This window comes from Parasteatoda tepidariorum, chromosome 7 (assembly GCF_982258835.1).
Source record: "Parasteatoda tepidariorum strain Cologne lab strain chromosome 7, Ptep-v5.0, whole genome shotgun sequence".
Lineage (NCBI taxonomy): Eukaryota > Metazoa > Arthropoda > Arachnida > Araneae > Theridiidae > Parasteatoda > Parasteatoda tepidariorum.
Genome location: NC_141761.1, coordinates 47,070,971 through 47,084,571, shown reverse-complemented (window position 1 = coordinate 47,084,571; position 13,601 = coordinate 47,070,971). Strand labels below are relative to the sequence as shown.

The following is a 13,601-nucleotide window of genomic DNA, read 5'->3' as shown; positions in this document are numbered from 1 at the left end:
TTTTTACAAGCAATTTTTTCTCAATCTAATTTCTTCACCATCAATTTGTTCTTGAAACCACTTCTGATTTTGTGGGGACGGCATGAGTGGTCGTCTTTGAAAATAAGAGGCACTGTACTTTAACAAAACATATATTAAACGCTAAATTTACATAAAGATGGACGATAAACAAACACAGGAATAACACAAAATAAATGAGTTCGTCATCGTGAAGTTAAAAGAAAATCATCATTGCTAATCCTCTCTGGAAATCATCAGCGTCTCCTTTTTTGTTAGTTCCATTACGCGCTCCCGTGTCTTTGGGAAATTCGCACGGGGTCTAACTTGCAGCTTACATAATCTGGTTAGATCTCTAGCTAGATCAGCTTACAGCACAGGAACTGGTACTATAGATTGGAACTGGCACTACAGAATCGGCACCACATATATATATATATATATATATATATATATATATATATATATATATATATATATATATATATATATATATATATATATATATATATATATATATATATATATATATATATATATATATATATATATATATATATTGTTAATCCAAAGATTCAAATGAAAATACATCTGGCCTTGAAAAAAAAAGTTTAACATAAAAAATACATATTGTGTGATTTAATGGGAATAAATATTGAGAAGTTATTTTACTCGTTGACGAGCTAAATTAAAATACGGAGCGATTCTTATCGCTCTTTATTCAATTCTACTTTATTTTTAAAAATTTTACTATAAATGTTTAAAAATATATCTGGCAACTTATCTCTCTTTTTCCTGCTATTTTTGCTTTGCATGTACTCGAGCGCGAGCTTATAAAACCAAGAAATAAAGATTTGGGGAGAGAACAATAAATTTTCTACAACGATGGAAATATAGTCTAATTTGAAAGCGAAAAAAAACTAAAAAACATCACGAAAAAGCAATTAAATTTGCAATGCGTTTCGAACTAATGAAAATTTTGAAACAAAATTTGGGCTAAGTTCACAAAAACAATGGATTTTTCAACACGTCAAATTTTAACTCCGCTGTTTCATTTCAGCAGTCTACAGATCGACCAAACATGATACTTGTTTTCTTTGAGTTTAACAGTTGATAGTTTAGATAATTTTTGAACTTATCGTCAAATATTAATTTTTTTTTTTGACTTCGCGTTATTTATTTCTGCATACCTTCGTAATTTCAAGTTTCTAAGTCTTTATGAAGATTTTGGCAGGAAGATGCAGCTGAGAGAAATGCAACAAAATACAAAAAAAGGTGATTAAAAATTCGTAAAAAAGCACTAATCTGCAATAACTTTCAAACTGATTGGAATTTTGAAAAAAAATCTGTAACAAATATGATCCTGACTTTTTCAGCATACCGAGTTTCAACTATGAAAATGCATTGCTGCGGGCTGTAGAGCGTCCGGTATGGTGTTTTTTACTACAAGTTTAGCAATTAATAATTCGAGAACTAATTATCATTGTGCTCTTTGTAGAGTGTGTAAGAAACCGGACCATCCTGAACAACTTTTGATCTAATAATCGGATTTTCACGTACTAGGATTCACTCTTAATGACTCAAGAAGAGGACCTCAAATATGCTACTTATGCAATTAATCAATTGCTACATTGCTACAATCATCATGCTAATTAATCAAAAGTGCTGACGATATTTTAAGTTACAAAATCAGACACAAAAACGTATTTTCTCTGAATAGACATACAATTTTTTCCATGGATTCGGATATATAGGGAATAACCGCAATTTGGGAAATATGGTCCCAATAGTTTGGTCCGGCGAGTTTGGACTCCTTAATATTAATTTTACTTTCTGCGTGCTTCGCTATATCTCAAGAAGTTTCTAAACGAATTGAAATTTTTTTCTCACAATTATAAAATTAGTTTATCCATGCAAAAAATATTTTTAGTGAGTATTTATTATTTTTTATTACTATGTTTAAAAATGGTCGAAAAAGTTTCGAACTATAAGGTATACAATTTTTTGTATCATTCAAAAGAATGCAATTTTACATATCAAAATAAAAAATTTGAGCAAATTTGGTAGAATAGTTCCTGAGAAATCGGATTTTAAGTGTCAGACTTTTTTGAAACCATATTTTCCGAATTGCGGTTACCCCCTGTACTTTGGGGGTCTGAAATCTGAATCCGTCGAAACAATTGTTTGTTTATTCAGAGAAAATACGATTTTGTGACTGATTTAGCAATTTTAAATAACTTCTGCGCTAATTAATTAATATGTTTGAGATAACCCCTTCGATCCATTAAGAATAAGTCCTAGAATGCGAAGATCAGATCATCATATTAAAAGTTATTTAAGGTAGTCCGCTTTTTTTGGCACACTGTACATGTTTCTCCACACCTTCGTAATTTTGATTTTTTAAGTCTTATAGATTTTGCGCTGTAAAATAACATTTAACCTCTAGTTTAGCACCCAATACAGGTCGGTGACCTGAAACATGATGTCCCAAACAATAAAGTTTGCTATGGGTTTGCTGAATGGGTGACCAAACCAGTTTTTTGTAATTGGTGAAACAATTGTCTCAGATGTAAAAGATGTTCGGTTTTGGAAGCCACAAGTACATCGTCAAGGTAGACGAAGCAAAAATCTAATTCATGATGAATTTTCGAAAGGTTTGTACGGCATTACGTAGCTATGCCGCGCAAGTATAGCCCAAAAATCTTTCTTATGAATTCAAAAGAGCGAAAAGAGATACAAATTGCTGTTTTCTAAACCTCATTAGGTTCAACCGTTATCTGGTTCTAAGCTCCAAGTCCACTGTAGACTTTACAACCGTGTAATAAGCTATTGAAATCTGGATAATGTGGCAATAAATACTGATCAGGTATAGTAACTGCATTTAAATTTCGGTTATCGCCGCATGTTGCTTCCACCATATACAAAGGACCATAGCACCATATACAAAGGACTGGCCCAAGCACTTTTTTGATGGGCGAAAAATTCCTTCTTCAACTATGTATTCAAATTCTTTCAGTGCAATTTTTAAATTATCGGGTACAAAACGCCCTGGTTTTGAAAGACACTGTTATGAAAAACACTGTTGACCAATTGTTATAATATCATGATTGACGTCATGTTTGATTTTTGTAACTGTCGAATGCTTTATAGTTATATCTTTGAATTCATTCAACAGTTGGTAAATTCTAGGATCAGTAGTTTTAGATGACACAGTAGTCAAATTAGTTATCGGAACATCGACTAGTGGGTCAAAGTAGTATGCGTTATTAATTTTCTTTTCTTAATATCAACTATACACCCAAGTACATTGAGAAAATCAGCCTCTATTATTGCTTTAGAAACATCGGCAACAGTAAAGTTTCAATAAAAGTTTCTTCTTAAACTTGCGTCAGAAAAGTCAGTATGTTCCAAACGTGCGCACTTTCGAAGCATTAGCAGCATACAAGTAAAATTTTGTTTATGAATTTTTCTCAGTTTTGAAAAAACGAGTAAAACCAGCACATCAGGGCAAGAACATTTCGCTTACTAGAATAATCATAAACAAAAAGTAGGCTTAAATTCTGACTAACATCGTTCTAGCGCTTCCAACGATGCCCTAATTAGCTTTCTGATTTTCTGAAATTAGCAACAAATGAACAGGGTTTTAATGCATCTGGTTGACTTTTTACCGAAATGACAAAAAATACCTTCTCTAGATTTCGATCGATTCCAAAAATTGTTGTATCACCCATTTCAGCAAGTTTATCGAGAGCCTCAGTGCTCACGGCTAAAAGAACTTGAACTTACTGCCGCAGTTGTTTCAACCATAGTAGTTTTAAAACATTAACACTTCCCCCATTGCCAAATTACGCATTTCCCATAACAATTGACTAGAGCTCTTATCACCACGATCTAATTCATAGAAGAGTATATTTTTTAGCTGAACACTTTCGGAATCACTCAAACAATCAATAAGTGCCTCCTTTAATGGGGTATCCTGAATTTCTTCGGGAGGTGACAAAACTATATCACTTACCATATTCAAAATTTTCTGTTCCAAGGCAGCAACGACAGTGTTACATTTTGTAAGTTCGGCCGAAACATTACAAATCTTAAATTGAGCTATAATATGCGCAAACCATAATTTTTAGGTTTCATTCCAAAAAAGGATGAAGTTTCACTGAGACGCCTTCAATATATATAGAAGTACTTGAATTGTGGTGCTCTGTATCTCCTGTGTTAGGCATAGCTTATTCTATGATTGCAATGATTTGGCGAAATCACGTCAGATAGTGAACTGTGAAGCGAAATGAATGGCTTGATGAATACGCATTTAATAAATACTATTTACATTTATTTACAATTTATACGTAATGAGTCGCGATGGCTCAGGGGATAGAGCGTTCGCCTTTCATTGAGGCGAACCGGGGTTCGATCCTGGCGATGGCTGGTCGATACGAATTCCGCATCTGGCTTGCACCGACCACAGTGCTGACGTGAAATATCCTCAGTGGTAGACGGATCATGGGTTAGAGTCCCCTTGTCGTCAGGCTAACCGTTGGAGGTTCTCGTGGTCTTCCTCTCCATGTAACGCAAATGCGGGTTAGTTCCATTAAAAAATCCTCCATGAAGGTAAAATCCTTCCAATACTCGATCCAGGAGTTCCCTTGTCTTCTGGATTGTTTCAAAATTACAAGGCTACGGAGTTGAACATTAGCAGTCGTAAACCCAAAAATTGAGACTGCTGTTCAAAGACGAATATAAAAATAAATCAATAAACAAAAATAAATGGGACAGGGGATAGAGCCCTCCAATGAAGGGTACCGGATTCGAATCCCTCCCAGAGATTGTGTAATGTTTGGCAACTGTTTGGCGATCGTTCAGGCGCACTTGGCGCATTGTGTCACCCCTTTGGGGCATGCTAGGAATCAAGGTAGATGTATGTTTATCTTGGTCGGGAGAGGGTCTCCCTTGTTTGTTCAAGAGCTGGAGGCTCTGAGTAAAAATAATGACTAGTTTCTTTTAGTTTTGAATAAAGTTAAGTTTATTATTATGAAAATCTGGTGTGACTATTTGCATGGAATATAGTCATTACAACAGGTCAATACAAATTCCGCATCCGGCTTGCACAGACAATAGTGCTGACGTGAAATACCTTAGTGATAGACGGATCATGGGTTAAGGCCATATCACACATAGCGAAAATTCGTTCAATTCAACCATCAACTCAACCCCAATCAACAACCACCTGAAACAGTTGAACTATGGTTGCCAAACGGTGGAAAAGAGTTGACCATTGATAAACGAGTGATTTCTTTCTTTTTAGGCGATTTAGCGCTTTATACATAGACGAAAGACTCAGCTCGTGTGTTAGTTAAATTTAATTTAATCGACGGCAATGGATCCTTCCTTAGCAATTTCAAGTTTGATCATTTACAGTTTGATAAAGAAAAGAAAAAAAGATAAGAGAAGGACACTTAGGAGTAAAGCTTGGCGCTTACGAAGACAGAGATTAGGCTGTTATGAAAATTTATTGAGAGAACTGTTTGTTTTCATTTGTGCAATCTTAGACGTAAAAGTTAAAAATATATAATTAGTTTTAATATTGTAATCACCATTAAAAAAATCACCATTTTGTTATAAATATATTCGTTGCATGCTGTATTAATTTCACTTATTATCATAAATTAAACACATAAGTCGCAATGGATTTTTATCTTTAGTTAATAAAAATATTTTTAGATTATTTTTTTCCTTTAGTCATATGCTTATTTTAAATTATTCAAATAAATTACCTTTAAGTTTTTCATATATTTAATAACATAATATAGCTTTTTGCAATTTATATTTACTATGTATATTTTACAACGGAGAAAACAAAATTTAATATGAAAGTAAAAATAAACAGTAAGAACAAAATTTAGGACTTTGGTAATTTTTGAACCAAAAACCAACCAAATTAATGCAATTAATTGAAACCAAATTAATGCAATAACAATTATTTTTTTAATGTTGACTTTTAGTTTTTGAAAAATTATTAAAATAGTTTTTTAAGAGTTCGATAAGTATTATTATATGTTTAGTGAAATAGGGTAAACTAACCAGTGAAGGAACACTTAAGCTTCGCTTGCCTTTTAAAAAATCATATTAATTTCAAAATTCGCAATTTCAGTTAAATGACAGTGTCGTTGTTGTTGTAGTTCATTTACGTCGCACTTGAGTTGCACAATGGGCTATTGGCGACGGTCTGGGAAACATCCCTGAGGATGATCCGAAGACATGCCATCACAATTTTGATCCTCTGCAGAGGGGATGGCACCCTGCTTCGGTAGCCCAACAACCTGCACGCGAAGTCGAGCACTTTACGGTAGCACAGTTTAACGATGACCAATACCGCACACCCTCGGTCCCTACGCAGACTGATCCAAGTGGTCACCCACCCGCACACTGACCGTAAATGACAGTGTCAACATATTTGTTACTAATTGCAAACTATGCAAAAAAAATTGTAGAGAACTTACATAATATTGTTTTGAAGTTTTGGAGGTTCAAATAACAAGTAGTAAGAAGACCCAGTGAAGGAACAGCTCTTACCAGTGAAGGAACACAAAATTGCCCAGTAAAGGAACACTTAATTTTGGTTATTTTTTAATGCTCTTTATGAATTTTTTAGCCATACAAATATATAAAAACAAGACTATTTGTGAAATTATAGCATACAAGTACTTGTAAAATGCTAACTTTTTTCTGTAATCATGAACTAGAAATTAAAGTGATGTTAAATACAAAATAAATAAAAAAAATCATTCTTTCTTATAATTTGACAGTCAAATCTAAATCATTGTGTCATCCGATGCTGTTTATTATCATTATTATTTTATCACCTTTTTGTTTACTCTTTTTCCTCTTATTTCTTGAAGCTTTTTGTCTTTTTTAAGTATTTTTTCTTTCTTTTTCTTTTCCATGTTCTCTTGTTTTAACTTTTTTTAGATCTTGAAATTTTTGCCATTTCTCTGAAGTTGGGTAATTTATTCGTTTTTCTTCTTATTTGACCTTTCTTTTTATCATCAATATTTGGCCAATGTGAAAGGTTCTTCCAAACTTCTGATTTTTCAGCAACATTTCTAGAATGCCTTTCTCGAAAATAGACGGGGGAAAGGTGTCTTGAAGTTTGAGGCAAATACATTTCCTGTTGACTTATATCTAGAAGATCTTTAGAAGTACTGATTTTACTTATAGAATCATTTCTTTTTTCAACTAAGAGAGGATCAGCATGAGGACTCATTTCAAATTCGATATCTAAGATGCATTCATTATCAATACTAGCTTCAGTTCCTAAGTTTGACTTAACCAAGTGATCTTCTTTTAATACGTACTTCTTCCATATTGAAAAAAGTACAGGCTCTTGGATATTTTCGATATTAGACGATGTGTTATATATTTAACGCATGTGTTAAAAATTTACATGCGTTAAAATTAAAACATATCTTGAGGGATTTTCCTCTCAAGATTCTGAAGAAATTGAGTATCGTTTCTGTTTAACTCGGTTTTTTGTTGAGGAGCTTGCTTCTAAATTCTAACATTGTAAAGTAGTTTTTATAAATTATATAATCATGTTGGTATCCTATAATGATAGCTTATTAGGAGTTCTTGGTGCAAAAGCCAGCGAAAAAATGTTCTATTCAAATTTTTATGATTATATTTAATTAGTTTTCGATTTGTAAACATAGTTTATTAAGTTGCCTACCATTTGATGTAACTACACACCCCATTAATTTTTTCATAAATTAAGCTATTAAATTAACATTTTAAACTGAAATTATTTCAGGAATTATTCATACAATTTTTAACAAAATTTCGGTTGTCCTCTATATAGCAGACTTACTTATCCTAGAGTCATGTAAAATCATATTTCACACATTACTGTTCATTCACTGGAAGTAGTCCCAGTGAAGAAACATGCCTGTTTCTTCACTGGTTAGAAGCTGTTCTTTGTCTTTTAAACAAAATTTTGATGTATAATATGACTAAAAGTACAAGAAAATTAAAAAATTTCTTTTATTTTCATTAACTGGGAGAAAAACCCAGTAAAGGAACACTTGTTCCTTCACTGGTTTTTCATCGTTTGGTGATCCAGTGAATAAACACCCCCTTACCTCAGTACTTGATTATGCTATGGTGCTTTAAAAAAATAAAACGTAACTTCAATAACTATATTTTGAATTCTCTTTTTCACAGTGAGAAAAATAAGACTACTACGTGCAATTAATTCCACTTCAAACATATAAATACAAACAATCACCTTATAATTTTTTCAACGAAACAAGGTGTTGCAGAGATAATAACACATTCAAAAAATTTTCCAGAGAAGTCTATTTGACCAGGTAATCCAAAATATTGCTAGATGACTTCCTATTGTTTGGCAGTAAGCTATTGTTACCAATCAATCTAAAAAAAAACACTTTCAAATTCTTATTTTTAATCAATATATATGAAATGTTCCTTCACTGGTTGGTTTACCCTACTCTAGTGCTATTATAGAAAATTGTGCTATTTATAGAAAATTAAAAGTTTATGTGAAACTGAATTTTAAAAAAAAGAAAGCTATTAAACGGCATTATTTTGTTAAAGGCTCAACATGAATATACACAAATTATTTAAAAATTAGGAAAAACAAGAACTGATAAAAGTGAACAATTTATTCCAAAAGAAATGTAAAAGCAGTTTCGATTAATTTTTTACGAGCTCTTAAACGATGTTTCCTGTGGTGGCGGGATGTTGCATTCCAAATGTTCTCTTTTTTCTTCAAGAGTTCTATAAATGTGCTCTCCATTTCGATGCTCCATTTAAAAGTTTCCCCAACGGGCGCTTGTTCAAAATTTTGACTCACCGTAAACCGGAGCGAGTCTACCCATCCAGGGGCGAGTCTACCCATTTTATTTTTATTTAATTTTCACTATTTTAAATTGCAAATAAAAAAATTTTATCGACGGAGGACTTAGTTCAGACTCTAAGGAAGATGGCGCTGTAGTAGTTTGATCCGTTTTTATTTATTTGGTGTCTTTTTAACCGACCTGTTCAAACGTCTTTTGAGAGATTTGTATTGAAAATCAGCAAACTTTTAGTTGGTGCTCCGTAAGTATATTATTATTATTACTATTTTCACTTTGGTTAAGTGATAAACTTGAATTCGCGGGGCGAGTCTACCCATTCGTATTTAGTTATTCGTATTTAGTCACCCATTCGTATTCGTATAAAGCATAATAATATAATTTAGAACTTTGTTTATATTAAAATTAAGTCATTTTAAATGAATTTGAGTATATTATTTTAATTCTGCACTGATAAATTTATCATTAATAAGAAAATTTATGGATTAAATATAAATGTAAGTATAAAATATGTTTATTTTACCTATTTTTTCAATTTTTATATTACAAAATTAACTTTTTTTATTTAATGCAAGTTAAATAAATTATTATTTATTATTACAGATGGTTCGAAATTATATTCGCAAAGCAAATGGATTTAAATGTTACAAAAAAATGCCATGATTTTGTTTATAATCTTTAATTATTATTTATTAATTATTTAATTGTAAATTTATATTAATTTTAATTTATTTTTATCAACAATAATCAGAAAAAAATGTTATTTTATAATGTTAATAATTATAAAAACAAAACTGTGATCAAAATGTGATAATCGATCAAATACTCAATTTGTGTTATTTTATGAATAAAAAAATGGAATATATAATAAAGTTATGAATTTTACTTCATAAATATCCTATATAGTAACTAAAATAGCAATTTAATAGTAAAATTTGATTATTTACAATGTTAACATTCATTTTAGTAGAATGGGTAGACTCGCCCCTTACGAGAGATTTGTCAGCAGTTCTATAAAAATATACAGTAACAGCGTAACTGCTAATATTTTCTAAAATCGATTTCACAGCTTTAAAGAGGGATAAATCGCGATTCCGAAACACCTATTAAAAGCCTTTTTTCTTTAATATTTACAAAAGTTTAACCACTTGAAAGTTGACAAACTGAAAAAATGGGTAGACTCGCCCCGGTTTACGGCATCTTTGCTGCAATACAGGAAAAAAATTTTATTAAGAAAGGTGAAGCAAGTGTATTTAAGGCAACAGACAATAAGGAACAGTCATTAAAAATAAAATAATACCAACCAATTAATTCTGTCAGCATATTGTTAAGGTATGAGTAAGTTTTTTTATAATCATTAAAAACTGAAATAAATTTTTAATGGTCTTCCATGTTTTTATAATAAGATTAATAGAAAGTGAAATTAAAATTATGTATAATTATAAGGAGTATCTGTTACTTGTCCCATTTTTTCAAATATTTAACCTTAAGAAAAATACTTCATTTTTAGATAAATAATTTTAACTTATCTTTAATTTCAAAAAAATAAATTAATCTATTAAATTATAAAAAAAGCAGATATAAAAAGTACCTACATATTTGTATGTTTAAAGTTAAACGTGTGTTAATATTTTTTTATTAAAAATATTACCTTGTAAAAACCTGTTAAGTGCTTTAACGGTTAAAAAAATATTTTCAACTTCCTTCATAATTTATTCAAAACCTGCTTATTAATAATATAAAGCATAAAGCTTGCATTTGCATTTAAAAAATTGATCCATACAGACTATGCTATTTAAATTTCTATCTAATTTAATTTCATTAAATATTAATTTTTGAAAAAACTCGCTTAAAGTTTTTAATAGTAATATAAAATTACAGATTAAAGTTTCTTCTACTTTATAAATATTAAAAACTTAATCATATATAACATGCAAATCTATTTGACAAACTTATGCTATAGAATAAATTCCATAAAATTAAATGTGAATCAATAAGTTTTGATAAAAACATTTTTTTTTTAATGAAACCCACTTAGCGTCCCAAGTAGGTTTTTTCAAGGTGAGCCCACTTGTCGAACCCTGATAAAAAGTGCAAGTATTGGAAAAAAACAAATTTTTATTCCGCGAATACTGACAAATATACAGTTTAAAAATAAATTAATACAAAGAAATTAATTCTGCCAGCTTATTGTTTAGGCATAAGTAAGTTTTCAGAAAAGTTTACTTTTTGTAACGCAATTTTTTTCTTTGTAAAAAAATATTCAAAATCACTGAATTCATTAATAACTCTAGAATAATTGCTAGTATAATCTTATCGGAACTATAGAAAGAGCAAAGTAATTGAAAAAAAAACTACATTTTAATTCTGCGAATACTAGCAAATTTACAGTTACGTACAAAATAAGATTAAATGCAATTCACAAAATTTGTTTATCATTTAAAGTAATGTCAAAATATAAAACAAAACTACTTTTATGTACTTGCAAAATTTACTTCAGATTGGCGAATTTGGCGTGGAAAATCATACTTTTAATTCACGGTTAAAAAAACATATTTATAACATAAACTTCTTTAATGGATAGAAACAGATTTATACTTCTTATAAAATAACTTTAAAATCAATACTCAATTAAAAACTCACCTGAATTAATATATAACAAATTAGATACGCTGCTTTGTCATATAAACTTCGCGGCCATATTGTTTTGACTTGTGCTATTCCATAACCCCATGCGGTTGCTGCCACCTGATTGGTTGAATTGTGAAGTTGCTTCAACACTTTCGAAGAGATATGAAAGAGTTGAACAACAGTTGTTCCAACTCGGATAAGTATAGCACACCTCTGTTTTCGGACGAGGTTGTCTTCGGAGTTGAAGTTGGGGTTGAGTTGAAGGTTGAATTGAACGAATTTTCGCTATGTGTGATATGGCCTTTAGAGTCTCCTCGTCGACAGGCTAACCGTTGTAGGTCGTCGTGGTCTCCTCTCTCCATGTAATGCAAACACCGTTTAGTTCCATCAAAAAGTTCCCCACGAAGGCAAATTTATCCCAATACTTGATCCAGGAGTTCCCTTGTCTTCTGGATTGGATTCAAAATTACAAGCCTACGGAGTTGAACATTAGTAGTCGTAAACCCATAAAATTGGGTCGACTGTTCAACGACGGTTGTAAAATAAAATAAAATTGGTCTGTTAGAGCCGTGGTGGTTCAGGGGATAAAGCGTTCGTCTTCCAATGAGGTGAACCTGGTTCGAATCCCTGCTTTGGCTGTTTGATACGAATTCCAAACCCGGCTCACTCCGACCCAAGTGCTAACGTAAAATATCCTCAGTGGTAGACGGATCATGGATTAGAGTCCCCTTGCCGCCAGACTAACCGTGACAGGTTTTCCTGGTTTTCTTCTCCATGTTACTCAATAACGGGTTAGTTCCATCAACAAATCCTCCACGAAGGCAAATTTATCCCAATACTTGATCCAGGAGTTCATTTGTCTTCTGGATTAGATTCAAAATTACAAGGCTAAGGAGTTCAACAATGATAGACGTAAACCCGAAATTGGGTTGGCTGTTCAATACCTCAGTTCGGACAATCCTTTAATAGGAACACAATTCAATTCCGACAAAGCTGTAATACTGCTCATTTAAGTCTACACCACAGGTTTGTACAACCTGCTACTAAATTGCAAAATTGTATGGGAAATATGGGTCTTCTTCCTTAATCTGCATGACAGTCAAATACAGACCAGGGCCGTTTCAACTAATCATCTCCATCTGAATTGATGAGACACTAGCTTTCTTTACTTATTGATTACCATTGGCTTTGAGCTTTTTTTTCCACAGAAGGGTATATGGGTTCATCTGCATATTTGAATGAATAAATTAATTCTTTATATTTGTAATTTCAAGCAACTTCAGAAACGCTACGTTTCTGTTTTTACTAAAGAAGTAGTTCTCACTAGCATAAAAATAATAAAAGTCATAAAAGTATAATATTCTATAAATATTTCTTTTCTATAAATATTTTAGTTTGATTTGATACACATATAATTTAATAGGGTAGTATTTTTTATTTTCAAACTTAAAGGATAACAATTGTTAAAAATGAGTGAAAACAATCCCACTGACAAGCGACTGATTTAAGGTTATGTCAATGTACGTCTCTTGTGAATATCAATTGACTGTTAGGTTTTCTCTTTTCTAATTGCCATTTATATTTCACCAAATGCAGTCATGAGGAATATTAAATTATTTATTGCAAAATCTTTATTGCCACTATCCACTGCAGTTCACAAGCTCTGACAGACGTTACTGGTGAAGAAATTGATTATTGTGAGCGGCCTGTGATCCTTGCAGGAGATTTTAATGTGAATTTCTCGTTACCTGAAGCTGAAACATTATTAACCTTCTTTAAAGACAAATTTGGATTGGAAATGATAAATGGTAGGAATGATCCAACAACCAAAGGGGGAACTACCATTGATGCAGTTTTTGCAAGAAATATTGAAAAAATATAACTCAAACATTTCGTATCTTACTTTAGTTATCATAATCCCATTGTAAATGTTATAGATTTGGACATTTCTCCACACGAAAATGATAATTATAAGATGCGATCAATTGTTAATTGTAAGCATTGTTAATAAAGTTTGTCTTAAAGAAACAATATGATTTCACTAAAAATAAATTTCTACCCCTTCCTATTTTCATTTCCACATTACGAAGTTTCACTTCTTCC

At 31.5% G+C, this 13,601-nt stretch overlaps 1 protein-coding gene across 2 annotated transcripts in view; it reads left to right on the top strand.

Moving 5' to 3' along the window:
- Positions 1–8,973: 8,973 nt before the first annotated feature.
- Positions 8,974–13,601, top strand: part of LOC107439806 (vesicular glutamate transporter 2.1) — a 46,902-nt gene continuing 42,274 nt past the window's right edge. Inside the window, exon 1 of one of the 2 annotated variants that reach the window (XM_087167816.1) lies at positions 8,974–9,111. The gene's annotated coding sequence lies outside the window, so the exon portion shown is untranslated. Of the gene's footprint in view, positions 9,112–10,061; positions 10,200–13,601 lie in introns of those variants that run through there. The other variant, XM_071183498.2, reaches the window with a different exon arrangement.